Genomic DNA, 18,581 nt, shown 5'->3' with positions numbered 1-18,581 from the left:
TGGCCAAAGAATTTTTCGCGACCTTTCGATTCAAGGTCACAACGGATTTGGATGTAGAGTGCATCAGTTTCAGAATATTTGGAGGAGAGATTAGGATGAGTTTGATTGAATGGACTATTCGGCTAGGGATATGCAGTTTGGAGGAGGCCATAGGGCCCGAGTGGAGAGATAGGGAGCGGGGGATTCCCCGCAGGCATGTGGACTTTGAGCCCCAGGTAGCTTGGGAAGAGCTTACTCACCCCGGGGCAGGACAGTTTCAGTCCACTATCTCCCGATCTATCCATCTCAACGATCCTAATCTACGCCTGGTTCAACTCTTCTTGGGTTACAACCTTTTAGGACAGTCGAATTCGGCAGTCCGGACATCGATGACGGAATTGTATCTTTTATGGTGTGCCAAGAGAGGCAAGAAGCTGCACTTAGGGTTCTGGACTGCATACACATGTCACCTCATCGCTACCCACCCAGCACGGAATATTTCCCTCTGCCATATATTGGGAATCTTTGTGAGAAACAACGTCTTCGTTTCAGAGGACGAAGACTTAACCCCCTTGACGATGGTGGACGCCCCAGGATTATTTGATACCCCCCTATTCGTCCGGACGAATGCGGTGTACATGAGGCAAGGCGTGCCACACTTCTACGCGATGGGAGAGGAAGCTGCACCCACTGCTCGGTTGGCAGCAGCTCATGAAGCACCGGCACACGACCAGAGACAAGATGGGATGGAAGAAGTTGTGGAGAAGATAGCGGAGGGAAGCAGACAGATAAGGGCAGAAATGATCGGATTGGCATCGGACCAGGAACAGCGTCAAGCCAGAATGGAGAAGGAAATGAATGAAGTTAGAGAGGAGAATAAGAAATTGAAAGCAGAGATGGTCAAGCTAGCGGCAGTGATGGAAAGGATGTTGGAGAGATCTGCAGAGCAGAAGACTTTGGCTCAAAAGCAAGACGCTATGGAGACGTTAGTGACTACTTTGGGAGAGGAAAACCATCGATTGATCACGGAGATGGGCCGGATGGCATCCGTGATAGATGTGTTGTTGGAAGAAGTGACCAGCCGGAAGAAAGAACAAGCTACAGGAACAAGCGGCCATGGAGGCCAGGACGATGAGACCCACCCACCAGAGACAATGATAGACGAGCCCGAGGAAGAGAACGCCGAGGTGCCGGCAGCAGCCGAGGAACCGGTGAAGGAGAGTGAGGATCACACTGGAACGGAAAAGGAACCCCTGGAAAAGCAGCCTACACCACCTGCCCCACGAAGGAGCAGGAGACTTCGCTAAGACCACCCCCATCTGACCAGTTAGTTTTTCTTTTTATTTTCTCGTTTTTAGCTTTTCGTTTTTAGTTGTGTTTTGTGTGTCTAGGTAGTATAATTTCTGTTTGTGCGCAAACCCGTTCGTAACACTTAGCTTATTTTATAGTCTAAGTGTGAGAAGTTAAGGGTTTGTCTTTTGGCGCATGTGTTTGTGTTTTCTGTTTTTCGTAAGCATGTTAACTCACACTTAGTCCGTTGCACGGCCTAAGTGTGAGGAGTTTTGTGTATATATGTGTTTTGTTGGTTGCTGTTTAGGTTTCCAAAATCTCACACTTAGCCTATTCCATAGTCTAAGTGTGAGAAGTTTTAGTTTTAATTTGTTGTTTTTATCTGTTTGTCTATGTGTCCATCATACTGGCCATTACCTTTTCCACTTCACAGCCCTATCTGAGGGCAGACACTTGTGAAGTGGGAGGGGGGACGCAATGACCAGTATGATGAGTATGTGTATATGTGTAGTTTTTGTGTTCGTGCTTGTGTTAGTGTCTTGTTAGGTTTAGTTTTTTTATTTTGTGTGTTGATTGGGCTTAAAACTCAACCGTCTTGAGCTGACGGTGAAGGGAACTGAGGGAGATAAGACGTGCTGGAAAACCGAAACCACCCTCCCTAGTACCTCCTAGTCAGGATAGATGATGTGAGTATGAGAGAAAAGCCCATACTTAGAACCACTTTCCACATATATGGAAAAGAAAGAGAGGCTGCCACAAATAGCCTAGGAGGAAGTGACCACGGGTAGCAAAGACTGAAGGCAGTAGGAAACCCCCCCATCTGGAAAAAAAAAAAAAAAAAAAAAAAAAAAAAAAAACCACCCTTAGAACCTTTTTTTTTTTTTCCTAACTCTTTTACACAGATAAATACCCCTAGCCACTGGGACTGTGTGTGTGCAAAGCATGAGGCGAATGAAGCCTACTGGCCAGAAAGATGTACAAGAAAACAGACTCCAGCTGGGCAAGAAGGTTCGGAAGAAAAATCGACCAGGGAGTTATCCCGGGTCCACAAGAAGAAAAAAAAAGGGAGAAGAAGAAGGAATAAGGGTGGCGAAGCCACATAAAATAAAGAAGAGAGAGAGAAGAATGTGGAGAAAAATGGTCAGAAACTTGACCACAAAAAAAAGAGAAGGAATAAGGGTGGCGAAGCCACATAAAAAAAAGAAGAGAGAGAGAAGAATGTGGAGAAAAATGGTCAGAAACTTGACCACAAAAAAAGAGAAGGAATAAGGGTGGCAAAGCCACAAGATGATACTGAACAGTTGGAGACCCTAGCCAGAAGCGCCAGCTAAAAAGCAACTGATCAGAAGCCTAATGCACATAGTTCCCCCGCACCAATAAAATAGAAATTTTGAAAACTTAGAGCCTTAGGAACATCTACCCCAAAACACTGCAACCCAATAGCCCCATTACAAGCCTTAAAGACCTTCAGTAGCTGCACGTGAGATCCAAGTCCGAAGCAAGCGTGGTTGAGCATATTGAGAGAATGCGGTCCCAACATTCCTGGTGAGGTATGAGAGACCGAGTGAATCTAGTGTTTGGCCGAGAGTTTGGGCGATCTTGACAAGCGGATATACTGACTAGGAAGGAATGGGGGGTGGCAGGAGTTCAAGGCTGTCTAAGGCCGGATTGCACCAGATCCCGAGGTAAGGGATGGTTGAAAATATAGCCCAAATCTTTGTGTTTCGGTTTTATTTGTGTTTGTGTGTTTGTGTGTCTTTTTCTGTGTTTGCCCAAGTGTTTTTCTTTGCGTCGAGTCTAGTTTAGGTAGAGTCGGTCAGGGGAGTAACCAGGCTAGAATTCGACTTATTCGTTTTTGTTTGTTCTTCACGCTTGAGGACAAGCATGTGGTAAGTGTGAGCAGTTTGATAAGTCGTATTCTAGGCCTAGGTTACTGGTCAGTATGATGTGCGTAATTGAATTATATCTGCAAAAACTAGTTGCTTAAGCGTGCAGGGTAAGCATTCTAGCCAGTAGGCAGAGTTTCAGACACTTCAAGTGAAAAGGGCGTCAGGACGATTACGTACTGACCAATATACATGCAAATATGGCTCGAGATGGAGAAGGAGGATAGCTGGGACTGCTCAATCACAATTAAGGGCAAAGAAGTCATCTCACCGCAAGGTCTTACCCTAAAAATCAAGGGTAAGCCTCCCTATAAAAGGAAGCCACTTGGTGAGAAGAAAATTATCAACGGGAATCACCAAGAATCATCATCATCACTCTTAGGTAGAATTCTCTCGGAGTTCAGTCCTTCAGCCCAATCCAGAATCTCATTCCTCGCCACTGCCATGGTCACTTGAAGATCTAGATGTTCCCGGAGTTCCAGATCGTCCGTTCCAGCCAGCAGAACCGTAGTTAGAGATATCATCGCCCGGAGTAGCAAAACACTTTTATTCGCTTTCGTAGTTTAATTTACTTGCTTTCCTTACGTTGGATCTGTGTTTGCTTTCGGATATTTTCTGTTTTTGAAGTACTTGTGGAAGATCCGAACGTGTTTAAGATATGAAGTTGATTTCCGTTTCAGTTATGGTGTTGATTTCTTTTCCTTCCTTTTCCGCCTAGTTAGCTTAGATCTAAGGTTCTTTGGTGTTTTAAGTGCTGAATCTTTTCCTTCCTTGTTCCGTCAAAATTTCCTTAGTTAAACGTGGAACTGTTTGATCGTGAGTGAATCGCTGCATGTGAAGTCTTGTTTGAGTTCGTTTTCGTTTTCCTGCTGACCAGTACGCGGAGTTGCATTTTGTGAGTTTTGATTTCAGATTTGGTGTTCTTATTTGTGGATCTGTGTTCGCGAATTGATAAACTGTGTTTCCGTGTTGAATCTGGAAGTATTTTCTGATTTTAGTTTGTGTTGTTGAGGAAGATGATGTCCCTGTCTAATGTTGGGGACCACTTTGCTTTTTAGATGTTTTTTGCTTTTTGTCCTTTACTTTTAGTTATAACCTGCAGATCTGTCAGCCTAGTCACCATGTCTACCACTACCCTCTGAATATTCTGTCTAGCCCAAAATAGAATCCCGTACCTTCCAAATATTTTCTGTTACAAAAATGTCTCCCTATTTCCACGTACACAGCTGCACCCCTACACTTCTTTCCCCATTCTAGTCAGTAGAAAATTACCTTTAAATTCTTGCCTAGGTAGAAACTCAACCAGAGCGTGGTAGCTAACCAAACCATCCAGAATATCACCACAATAGTTTTAACGCACCATCTCTGTGGGATTCGACCCTTACCACCACTATACTGATCAGTAGAAGTGGGTTGAGGAATTTTTGAAACCAGGGTCTAGGCTTAGTTAGGATCGCTATCCTGACCAGTAGGATATATCCTTGCTTGAACGACACCTAAATACCCTGAGGAGAAAAACTCATCGTTTCACAAGCAAAGGACCATGACCACTAAGCAAGTGGATACATTGACATGGGAAGACATTAAGACGGAGATATACAACAAGTATATCCTAAAAAGTTACCGAAAGGCAAAGACGGCTGAGTTTTACAACTTAACCCAAGGACGCATGTCGGTGACGGAATATGATCGCGCGCTCTGCGATATAACCCAGTATGCACCTGAACAAGTTGACACTGAGTATAAACTGGCCGAAAGGTTCCGTGAGGGTCTAAGGCATGAGATAAAGATTGCATTAGCCAGTCGTGGAATACTTACATGCGCTGGATCATTGACCCGAGTGATAGACGTGGAGGAAGCTATGCCCAAGGAGAGGGCGATGTGAAACACTACACTGGCACTGCCTCCACCACATTCTTCTCGAGAGAAGAGAAAGTGGGATGAGAATAAGGCTCCCTATGAAAACAAGGGATACCAGCCCACCAAAAACCAACCAAAGTATAGGGGAGTACAGGCTGCACCGAGTCAGATGGGTGAGTTTCGACCCAAAACCCCTCAGTGCATCGTTTGCTCATACTATCATTTTGGGAAGTGTAGAATTCATAATACTATCAAGTTTTGTAACTGTAGTAGATATAATCACTTTTCTAGAGAGTGTCCAAGCAAAAATGTGGGGACGGAGTTAAGGGAGAACAATCAAGGACCCCGTTAGCAGTTAAGAGGGGATATTGATATAATTTTAGGAATAAATTGGTTACCCTTGTTTTTTGCCACTAATCGTTGTAAGGGGAAACAAATATCATCACAAGCCCCGGAAAAGGAACCAATCGTGTATCATGGAACCACGATGAATAGAAAAATGTCTATCATCTCCGCACTCCAAGCCACTACGATGTTAAGAAAAGGGCGCCCTGCCTATCTGGTCTATCTACAAGGAGATGAGAATGAGGAAAGGAAAGTGGAGGATGTCGCTGTGGTACGAGAATTTCTAGACGTCTTTCCTGAAGCTTTACCTGGCCCACTGCCAGATCGACAATTGGAGTTCACAATCGACCTAGATCTAGGGTCGGCACCAGTGTCTAATGCCCCTATCGAATGGCGCCTAAAGAGTTGGAGGAACTCAAGATACAACTTCAAGAGCTTATGAACTTGGGTTTCATTAGACCCAGTGTTTCACCGTGGGGCGAGCCTGTGCTTTTTGTGAAGAAGAAGGATGGATCGATGAGAATGTGCATCGATTATAGAGAGTTGAACAAGATGACTCTCAAGAACAAATATCCACTGCAGATGATAGATGATCTATTCGATCGACTTCGAGGAGCCGGTGTGTTCTCAAAGATGGACTTAAGGTCCGAATACCATCAATTGAGAGTCCGAAAAGAAGACATACTGAAGACTGCTTTTCGCAAGAGATATGGTCACTATGAGTTCGTGGTAATGTCGTTTGGATTGACAAGTGAACCTGCAGTATTCATGGGTTTGATGAATCGAGTATTCCGTCCATATATGGATAAATTCGTTTTGGTCTTCATAGATGATGTACTCGTCTACTCGAAGGATGAGAAGGAACACGAGGAACACCTGCGAATCAAATTCGAGATGTTAAGGAGTGAGAAATTGTATGCCAAATGCAGCAAGTGTGAGTTTTGGCTTAAGAAAGTGAACTTCCTTGGCCACATAGTGTCGGCAGAAGGAATACGAATGGATTCCGCCAAGGTTGAGGCAGTACAACAGTGGAGAGCACCTTCAACACCAAACGAGAATAGATGATTGGTTTGATCAGCTTCGACGAGTTGGTGTCTTTGTGAAAATGGATTTGACATCTGAATACCATCAACTGGAGTCCGACAAGATGTACCCAAGACGGCTTTCCGAACTAGATATGGTCATTATGAGTTTATAGTGATGCATTTCAGATTAACAAATGCCTCGGCTGTAGTTATGGACCTTATGAATCATGTGTTTCATCCATACTTGGACAAGTTTGTCTTACTCCTCATAAACGGTGTCCTTATCTACTCAAAGAACGAGGAGGAACATGAAGAACATTTGAGGACTACCTTGGAGAAGTTAAGAGCCGAGAAACTCTACGCCAAGTTGAGTAAGTGTGAGTTTTGGCTCAAAGAAGTGAATTTCCTTGGGCACATAGTGAGCACAGATGGAATTCGAGTAGACCCCGCAACGGTGGAAGCTGTACAGAAATGGAAAACACCAACCACACCTAACGAAATTCGGAGTTTCCTAGGACTGGCGGAATATTATCGGATATTCATCGAGGGATTTTTAAGATAGCAAGGCCAATGACTCAACAACTCAAGAAGGGGGTAGAAGTTAATTGGACCCCAGAGTGTGAGGCAAGTTTTCGATTGTAAGGAAAAGCTAACTAGTGCACCGATTCTAGCTATGCTAGAACCTGGAGTGAACTACGTGGTATACACTGACACTTCGAATGTGGGACTTGGATTTGTGTTGATGCAGAACAACAAAGTGATTGCTTATGCATCACGACAATTGAGGCCACACGAGTTGGACTATCCAACCCACGAATTGGAGTTAGCAGCGGTAGTACACGCCTTAAATATTTGGAGACATCACCTCTACGGAGTTCGATGTGAGATCTTTACGGACCACAAACGCCTGAAGTATTTCTTCGAGCAGAAAGATTTGAACATGCGGGAATGAAGATGGCTCGAGTTGGTGAAAGACTACGATTGTGGCATCAACTACCACCCCGACAAAGCAAATCTTTGAGCCGGAAGGACCATTTCCAATTGGCTACTTTTATCACCAAAGACGAAGCCCGATTCGCGAATTTAGTAAGATGTGTTTGGAAGTGGTGAGAACACCTGAAACAGTAGAAGCGCGAATCGCCACTTTAGCTGTTGAACCTGATCAAAGGTCGAGAACCATTGAAGCACAACGGATGGATGCGAAATTGGAAGAAATTCGTGTTTGAGTGCGAACCGGCGAATTTGAGAATTTTAGCAAAGAAGATGACCATGCCCTTACTTTCGAATGAAGATTATGCATGCCGGATAACGAGGGGCTAAAAAAACCGAGGTTATGAGTGAAGCCCATGAGACTCCTTATACCGCTCACCCAGGAAATACGAAAATATATCAAGATCTGAAGATGTCCTTTTGGTGGAATGGTATGAAGAGGGATATAGCGTCATTCGTCGAGAGATGTTTAGTCTGCCAGCAAGTGAAGATTCTACATCAACGACCGTATGGGAAGTTACAACCACTAGAAATTCCTGAGTGGAAATGGGAGCACATAGCCATGGATTTCGTGACAGGTTTGCCAAGGACTCTGAGAGGGAACACCGCCATTTGGGTAATTATAGATCGACTTACCAAGAGTGCGCATTTCATACCGATTCTCATAAGCTATGGGTCCAACAAACTGGCTCAAATCTACATAAGGGAGATAGTTCGATTGCATGGAGTCCCAGTGACTATCACGTCCGACCGTGACCTGAAATTCACCTCAAGATTTTGGGTAAGTCTATAGAAGGAGCTTGGAACCAAATTGAATTTCAGTACAGCGTTTCACCCGCAAACCGATGGACAATCCGAAAGAACAATCCAAACTCTCGAGGATATGTTGGGAGTCGTGGTACTCGACCGAGGAGGAAGTTGGGAGGCAGGACTACCACTGACTGAGTTTGCCTACAACAACAATTTTCAGGCAGCGATAAATATAGCGCCGTATGAGGCACTATACGGAAGAAAGTGTAGATCGCCGCTCTACTGGGATGAAGTTGGCAAGAGAAGAATACTTGGACACGATGCAGTTGAAGAAATGGTGGGAATCGTTGCAATTCGTGAATGGATAAAAGAAGCTCAGGACAGACATAAATCATACGCGGATGGCTGACGAACTGACTTACAATTCCAAGCTCACGACAAAGTTTTCCTGAAAGTCCCCCCGTCAAAAGGGATAACACGCTTTGGCATCAAGGTCAAATTGAAGCCGCTATTTATTTTCTTGAAGGAGTGGGCCCCGTCGCATATCGATTGGCGCTGCCACCAAGCCTTGGAAATGTGCACAACATTTTCCATGTGTCACACTTACGGAAATACGTGTTCGACCCAAAACAAGTGATCCATTTCGAAGAAGTCGCGTTGAATCCAGACTTGAGCTACGAGGAGAGACCCCAATCTATTTTGGACCGAAAGATCCAGAATGTGAGAAATAAACTGTTGCTTGTGTGAAAGTACTTTGGGAAAATCATGGGCATGAAGAAGCCACGTGGGGGAGAATGAGGATAAAATGATGGAATTGTACCCAGAACTCTTTACTTGAGGGTAACAAATTTCGGGACGAAATTTCTGTTAAGGTTGGTAGGATGTAATGCCCCGTTTTTCTGAACCCTAATTTTCGAACCCTAAAGTACTTGCATTTAATGCTTTTAATGTTGCGAGTATCGAGTGGAATTGTTGTTGGATACTCTACGTGACCTAATTTTTGAATTGGAATTTTTGACTTGGTCAACTTTGTGGAATACGTGACGTGGCTGCTTTGAATAATTGACGTGGGTAAAATTTAATGTTTGTGAATAATTGATAATTTATTATTAGAGCTAGAAATTGTGAAGTAAATCACAATGCGGATTTTAAATAATTCCTTTCCGTAAGGAAAAAATATATTGGACTCAATCCGCGAATTGAATCGGATAAATTAAATAAATAATATAAAAATTCAGTCCGTGATAAATAAATTGTGGACTGCATAATTTAATTAAAATACAAAGGACCGTGAACCAAACTAAGCTATTAAATCTTCTTTCTGTTGACTTGGTCACCAAGTCGATAATTTAATTTAATTAAAGATTCACAGAGATTTTCCTCCTCCGTGATGAGATATTCCTCCTCCGTGATATGCAAATAAATACCAAACAAATCCAAATTTATCCAAAATAATTTTTTTAAAAAAGGGAGAATTCGAAATCTTCTCCACTCAACCACGATTAAACCGTTTCCTTCCCCCTCACCCCTAAATCTTTCTCACATCCAAACCACCCTCCCTCAATATTAAATCTTCAAATCAATTTATTCCTTTTTCACTTCTATCGTTCTCTGCAACCAAGAAAAAGCAAGTTTCATTCTTTCAAGGTAATATCAAAAATTTCTCTCTTTTTTTTCATGATTCAAACCATCTCATCTAATTTCCTTCCAGTAGAAATCGAGAACCCAACTCAAGGAGGGAGTTAACGGTTGTTTTCCCAAAATCCATTCAAGGTATACTCCTTTTCAACCGATCAATTACAGTTCGTAAGCATAGTATATTCATACATCAACCTCGCATCTAACGTAATAAATATTCCTCAAGAACCGAACAATACAACCGACATCCTATGGCAATTAACCGGAAAATATGAATTAACATAAAAATGGGGTAAAGAATGCATCTTTGGGGTTGGTGGCGAAGCTGTCCGGGGCGGAATCAGAGTTAATCGGAGGCTGACCGACGGACACTGCCGAGCGACGGCGGTGGATGCGGGTGACGAATCGGAGTCAGCGGCAGCCTCTTCCTGATGGAGAGGCAGCAGCGCCGCGGCGGCAGCAGCAGCCGGCTCTGTGCAGCGACGAGCAGCAGCGGCATCGCGGCTCCCGGCAGCGATGGCTGCGAACCGGCTGACCGACGGGCAGCAGCCGACGACGACCGATCTAGACCGCAACGGCAGAGCTCCTCCACTCCGACTGCGATGATGACCGATCTGGACCGCAACGGCAGTGTTCCTCCACTCCGGAGCGACTGAGGAACGGCGGCGGTGGCCGAAGGAAATGGAGAAGCCGACGGGATTCTGGGAAATCCCCAACTTGGTCGAAGAGAGAGAGATAGAGAGAGAGAGGGGTATGGAGATGGTGGGAGTTAAATTTGGGCCTGTTGTTTTTAAAGAAATGGAGCCTAATAAATTAAATTGGAGGATTTATTTAAGTATGGACTCCATTTAATTATTTGGGCTTTAAGATTTTAATTGGAGATATAAGGTGGGGAAATAATTAAGCTCTGGGCTTTTAAATAAATCTTTGGGCCGATAATTAATCGTGACGAAATTATTTAATTAAATCCCGAATTAATTATGAAGTATGAATAATTTATCTCAAGCTCGGAATATATACATAATTTTCTTAACAAAGAGAAATAGTTGCGATAATTCAAGTTATGCGTTTAAATAAACTTTGGGAAGTTAATTCGATATTATTGAGAAAAATACGAGGAACCAACGGAGGAATTATGGGTGCAAGCGACTGCTGAATAATCGAAAACCGAGATAAATAGCTTTAATTGGGATGCATGCATTTTTATTTATTTATTGGAAAAGTGTTTTGATTTATGTATTATCTAATTGTTAAAGGTGAATCATCTCAAGTGAACCGTGATACCAAGGGAAGAAAGTGCTTGTGATTTAAGCAGTCGAGGTGGGCTTTCTTTTAAATAAGGACAACGTCCTAATTATTTTTATCGATGGAAATGAAACTGTATTTATCATGCCGTGATTTGTGTTTTAACGTGCCTATCTGATATGGCTATGCGCCATTGTTATATAAATCAAATTCGGGTCCTCGTAGGGCCGCAAACCCTACTTCGACTAGTGTATACCTATGGTAGATCGTGTGCTAGCGTACGGGCTTGCCGGTCTAGTGGCTTGGTTTGTGGCCACATTCCAAGTCATGTATTGGCAGATATGGCTAACGTCTATGGGAAAATGACTGATCAGTCAACTTTTAATATGAGAAATGATTTTGAGTGCCTCGGGCCTTTCTAAAGCTAAACCCCGATGGTTACTTGTGAATGGTAAGATAAATTACTCTTTATTGAAAATGTTTTCGGCATGAGCCACTGAGTATTCTTATAATACTCAGCCCTGCATGTGTTTTCCTTATGTGCAGGTTGAGCGGCGACGAGGACGTGGTGGTGTTGAGCAAGTGAATTTAAGATATTATTATTATCTCTGAACCTTGAGTGTCGATGTGTCCTCACACATGGCGCCACTCTTTCTCTTGGTCGTTTCCGCTGTGACTTTTCATTTATTCATGTTTTATTTGGGCCGACAGCTTTAATTGTTAGGATAATGGATTTTCCGATTTTCTTGTTGGATAATATTAAACTCTTGGTTATTTAATTGGATATTAGTAGTTGGTCCAACTTGTGTTGAAATCCTAATCTTTTTCGTCTGTTTATTGAATTCTTTTAATCACGATCGCCCGTATTTATTAACCCTAAAGGGCGGTCGTGACATTTATGCACTAAGAAAACCAACGTTTGTACCTAAGGTTGTAAGAGTTGTGTCGTAGTGGGAGCGTTCTTTGCGAGCACAATAAGTTCATGGGTCTAAAAGAGTCTTAAGACTCGGTCTTAGATCAACTTGAACATAATCCCTGTAACTACAAGGAGGCAATGACTTATTCAGATAATCATTCTTGATAAGATGATAGATTTTGAATAACAATCTTAAATAGACAAGAATGTTTGCAAGACTTGTGATACTACCCATAGACTATTTCAGTCAGTGGGAGCTAGTGGACCTGCAAGTGTAAGCATGGATCTCAAAAGGCTAGAATAATGGCAAAGGGTTATGCCCAGAGAGAATTATATTCTCGCCTGCCATTTTTTCCTAAGTCGATCTGTATATTGTCTATTGTAGCCTACATAAATTAGGATGTATGTACTATGATTGTCAAGACAGTTTTCTTTAAGTAGAAGTCTTGAGGAGATCATCTGCATGAAACATCTTAATGGTTATGTAATACAGGGCAAGAAAGTTGAAAGTGCACTATATTTGGTATTCTTGGTACTCTACGATGATGACATCTATAAAAGTTGATAAACAACTAAGAGGGTTATCTAGCGTAGGAAACTGGTCGTCTACCCAGTTTAAGGATGATGGATTTAAGATAATCTAGTTACATTCTAAGCATCTGTGTCATTAGATTGCTATAAAAAGAATGTATGTTTTCTTAAAGAATCCTACATCTACATAATACTTAGACACTTTAGCATTGAAAATTCCAAGAAAAGGTTTTTCTTTTTCTAGACGGAATTATTTTGTCTCTAGTCAAGTGTTTTTCGACATTGAATGAGATCAAGAAGAATGAGACAAGTTCTATAATTGGAAGTCTCATATATGATATGATGTGTATTAAGTTAGATATTAGCTTTGTCGTTGGTATAAAAGCATGATATCATTTTAACCATGGCCAAGGACATTGGATTGGTAAAGAATATACTATAGTACTTGAAAAAGACTAAACGGTATGCTCTAGTTTACCAGACATCCATGATATGTTCTTTAGGTTACATCGACTCGATTTTATAATTGATCGGTGATCGAGTCATCCTCTGACTATGTGTTCACTTTAGGAGTTGAATACTGAGACATGAAGGAGTGTTGATCAAATCATAGGCTCCATCATGAAAATTACAAGTGTGGTTTCATCGGAAACTACTAAGGTAGTTGTTCATCTCAGTAATTTCCTAATAGCTTTACCGTGAATCCGAGTATGCCTATGAGTATTATATTTTGTTATGATTACTCTACCCATGTGTCTAACTCGAGGGAAACATGATCTGATAAAACTAAGCAATCACATAGAGAGGAAGTGTGAAATTAATTAAGGATTAAGTGCGCAGCAAGACGTTATGGTTTCCAAGATATCATCAGAGAACAACCTGTCAGAATTTTTCACAAAATGCCTATATGGCAATATGTTTTACACATGAGATGAAAAGTACGGTAGTTCGATGTATCATGGCCCAAGACCTGCTTAGAGTATAAGTGGGAGAGTTTTGGCAGTGGGTATACTCGAAAGCATGATTTTGAGTATAAGTGGGAGATTATTAGGATTGGTATATTGAAAAGCATATTTCGAGCAAGTTGCACGGATAGAATTGCTTGTATACAATAAACTCTACAATCCACTTTTAACTCAAGGTGAGAAGAATTAATTTTATTGCATTGATGTTTGCTTGTGCATTTATAAGATGTATCTCAAACATTTAAATGTATAAGAAGCAAATAAGTCTAATTCTTCTACATAGTAGACTGGTCGTGAACGACGTTCACAGAAGGTGACGCAGTCGGTCCTTTGTAGAAGAGAAATAGAATTTCACAACCTAGATAGGCTTTGGCTACCTATCGTGAAAGGTTGCAGTGTCAGTCCGCATGTTTCCTTACCTTAGGAAATAAACGACACTGGTGTGGTATAGCACTGAAGGATCTAACAGTTGAGATAAGTCTTTCTTGCTATTTACTGAAAGGACGAGGTCTTGGTGATTGTTATTTCTTAATCATTGTTGACATAACATTGAGAATACGATATTGATTATGCACTACTTTGATTTATCAAATGGTGCGGATTTTTCACAATCCAAGAATCCTGGTATCTTGGGTAGTGGTGATCAATGTCTAGAGGTGCTAGAGTTGTTATTGCAATGAATCGTGTGTTGGGTGAGTCCACTTTGATAATATCCTCAAGAGGTGATCGGAAAAGGTTTTATTATTCAGAAACCTGGCCGGTTGGATTTTTTCCAGAATAATAAATAAAGATTTTGAACTAGACAACTCTTGGAAAAAGATAGTAATTAATTAAAGTCAAATAGCAGACTTAAATTAATTAATGGATATTTATATCTTAAACACGAGAAATAATAAATTAAAGAGGTAAAGCCCGGATTACTCGTAATTTGGGATTGGACGGGCAGTCAATATTATTATACTATAGTGGATGATAATAACATTCTATTGGAGTTGTATTAAATTGGGGATCAATTTAATTAGTAAAAGTTCAACAGGTTTGGCCCAAGTCCAACCTCCATGGATCCCTAATCTGGCCCATCATAACTCTATATAAAAGGAGATTAGAAAGGAGATTCAATGATAATTAAGAGTTAATTTTCGTGCTCCCCTCTGGGAGTGGAAGAAAAAATTGGTTTTTGACAAAACTGATATTCTGTCTCCTTTCTAATCAAGTCCTTTTCGATTCTGACAAGCTTTGCCCACCCAAAGGTTATTATTTGAGTTCGGTATACAGATTAGAAGATTCGTGGTTGAGTACAAAGATCATCACGTGGAGAAGGCGCAAGCAATCGTCGATTCTTTGGAGAATCAGATCGGTAATCCTAAACCGTAGAATATCATGAATTAGGATTTTAATTCCTTAAGCATGATTTTTGTGCGTTCTTGTATGCAATTCAGTGTTTAACATGTGAATCAATTAATCCCATAATCGGTCAAATAGATCCATATGTATGATTTATTTGTGAATGCATGATTTCCGTTGTGCAAGGGGCACCAAACCCCCCAGCAGGATCCACATCAGATTACAGGCTCAAGGCTATTCCCTTCATCTTGAAGGGCGATGCGGGAGTCTGGCTGTCAAGGTTGCCAGAAGGATCGATCAGGACCTAGGCAGAGTTCCGTATAATATTCTTAGATCGCTTCTTCCCAGCGTCGAAGACGAGTGCCCTTAAACGGGAGATTATAGAGGCCAGACAGGAGTATGATGAACCCCTCGGCCAGTACTGGGATAGATTCCAAGGGCTGCTCCAAGCATGCCCCAACCACAAGATGGGAGAGAGGGAGGTCTACTCAACCTTCTACGACGGACTCACAGTGGATAGCAAGAACGATCTCAACCTAGCAGCTTGAAACTTGGTCGGAATGATTAGAGTGTGCTTTTGTGCTAGGTCAAGCATCACAAACCCAGAGAATCCGCTAGGTCTATGAACTCAGAGGACCTTCGAAGTTTCGGTCGTCGGACACACTAACTCCGCGTTCAAAACCCTCAACCCGCTATACTATGAATTAGTAAAGGGAAGCAGGGATCGATCCCATGAAGATGGATGCGTAAGAAGGCATTTAAGAGACTCTGGAAAAGAGGTTGGCTGCTGCCACGCAATTTTGGGTTGAGAAATTATAACTAGGCCGGGGAATGAAAACTGAAACTATACCTAGGAAATTGAAAACATCATGTAATAATGGAACATCATCTTAACTCTAATACCTCAAACAAACTTCCTCGACCTAGTAAACGATTTCCTAATCTAACGAAACAGAGAACAAACATGCAGTGGGGACCATTTCTAGAAACGGTAAAGTACGAATGAAAAGCTGCAACTAACTAACTCTACATTTAACAAACCACAATCTGCATCTCGTTACCTGATTTAAACACGAACATGGAGAAAACTGAGTAATAATCCAGATTCAAATAGAACATACAAATTCGGACGTCGGAAACTGACGATTAATCGGAAACCAACAGATCTACTTCTACTAGACGAAGTAAACATAACACAGAAATGAAACATCAAATTCATACACAATCAACCAACTCAGTTTCAGTTCCACACGTCGACCGCTTAATCCACTCCAGATCCAAGCAATCCGAACCAAACTGCAATCGAAAACAACTCCATTAACTCCACTACAACAGATCCACTCCGATCAATGACAATCCAACCACGATTCAACTCCGATTCAACAGATCAAGTGTGAAAAGCATCCATTCAAGTAAATAACCACAAACTCAGAATCAAACATAATCAAAACTTGAAATCAACATCAGCATAACAGAAAATAGAAATTGCATAGATACCTAAACAAGTTTCAAAAGTCAACAAAAGTCGAGCTTCAATCCGCGAAGACTCGGTGGAATTTCCAGCAGAAAGCTTGAAATGAAAGCAGTAAATTATTTCTTCGCCCTTCGTAATGACGGTGGTACACAACAGCTAACGAAAGTGAAACCCGAACCCTTCTCCAATTCCGAAAACCCCAAGTGTGTAGAAGTGTGTGCGAGTGAGCTGAGAGCCCAAAAAAAAATTTAAAATCCTCCTCCCTTTGTGAATTGCATGCTCTCTCTTATATAGGTGCGTAGGCGATCTTCTAGAAGCCTTCACTCGAAATTTCTGTTTTGCCCTTCGGCTTAGCGACCTCCTCCGTCTGGCTATTTTCCTTCATAATGCTCACTTTATCACCAAATTTCCTTCGCCAGACAATTGTCTTCCTTTCTTCCTTGACCTGGCGATATCTACTACACTTCCCTTTTTCAGCATCTCCTGGACTTGTTATCACCATTATTGTCTCCCAACTGATAGGTCTAGGAGATCCTCCTATGTAGTACAGATGTTCCTCTGGAAAGGCGTCTGGTATAGCTTCCTCAGTTTCTCCCTGGAAGATCCGACTCAGATGGTCAGCCACTTTAACCTTGGCTTTGATTCCTTTTTCGCCAGTAAGTATTTGATAGCCGCGTGGTCGGTAAAAACTATCACTCTCGACCCCAGTAAGTATGGTCGGAATTTCTCGAATGAATACACGACTGCTAACATTTCCTTTTCTGTGGTGTCATAGTTTTTCTGGGCCTGGTTGAGTGTCTTCGAGGCATAGAAGATCACATAACTTTTTCCATCAATCCTTTGACCTAGTACCGCCCCCACGACGAAGTCACTTGCATCACACATTATTTCGAACGGCAGACTCCAGTCGGGTGCCCTGATGATAGGGGCAGATACTAATTTATCTTTCAATAATTGAAAAGCCTTCTTACACTCTTCGTCGAAGATGAAATCAACATCATTATGCAACAGATGGGTGAGCGGTTGAGCAATCTTCGCGAAGTCCTTTATGAATCTTCTATAAAAACCTGCATGCCCTAAGAATCCCCTGACTTCTTTCTGATTCGTAGGGTAAGGCAATTTCGAAGTCACATCGACCTTTGTTGGGTCCACCTGTATGCCCTTCTCCCAGACTACATGCCCCAAGATGATTCCTTCGGGTACCATGAAGTGACACTTTTCGAAGTTAAGGACCAAATTCTTTTCCTGGCATCTCCTCAATACTACGTCCAGGCTAGCTAAACAGGAATCGAAAGAGTTCCCATATACGGTGAAGTCATCCATGAAAATTTCGATACAATCCTCTAGGAGATCTGAGAAGATACTCATCATGCAGCGTTGAAAAGTGTCTGGCGCATTGCACAGCCCAAACGGCATCCTTCTATAAGCATACGTGCCAAAGGGGCACGTAAACGTAGTCTTCTCTTGGTCTTCGGGATCTACATAGATTTCGAAGTATCCATTGTATCCGTCAAGGAAGCAAAAATATATCTTTCCAACCAGCCTCTCTAGCATCTGATCAATGAAAGGTAGGGGAAATGATCCTTCTTGGTTGCTTCATTCAGCTTCCTGTAATCGATGCACATCCTCCACCTAGTAACAAGTCGAGTGGGCACTAATTCATTCTTGTCATTCTTGACTACCTGAATTCCGGACTTTATAGGCACCATGTGAACCGGACTAACCCATTCACTGTCTAGTATGGAGTAAATGATGCCTAGGGAAAGCAGCTTCAAAATTTCCTTCAGAACTTCCTCCCTCATATTTGGATTTAGCTTACGTTGCAGATCTCAATAGGCCTTAGCTCCTTCTTCCAACCTGATGTGATGCATGCAAAGATCTGGACTGATTCATACTAGGTCTAAGAGAGTCCATCCTATTGCCTTCTTGTTCCTTCTGATTACCTCCAGCAGTGCCCTTTCATGTTCCTCGGTCAAATTGTTGTTGACTATTACTGGGAAGGTCTCATTTTCTTCCAGATAGGCATACTTGAGGCCTGGTGGGAGCGTTTTCAGTTCCTTCTTGGGGTACTTGTTTCCTGGGGCAAAGGATTTTTTTCTGTCGCATCTGTTATCAGTCCCTTAGCAGACCCAGAAGAATTTTCCACGCTAGCCACATGGACTGATCCCCTTGACCTAGCTGACTCTGGATTTTTACAAAACTCCGAAATAGCTTCGGCTAGCTGTTCATCCGATAATTCCTTTGTGTGCATTGCCTCACACCAACCAGCTACCTCTCTGTCAATGGAGTGACTTAACTCTGAATTATCAATTTGTTCCTGCATCGACTCGGTCTCAAGATATT

This window comes from Salvia splendens, chromosome 18 (genome assembly GCF_004379255.2).
Source record: "Salvia splendens isolate huo1 chromosome 18, SspV2, whole genome shotgun sequence".
In the NCBI taxonomy this organism is placed as follows: Eukaryota; Viridiplantae; Streptophyta; class Magnoliopsida; order Lamiales; family Lamiaceae; genus Salvia; species Salvia splendens.
Note: the sequence above shows the minus strand (reverse complement) of the source record.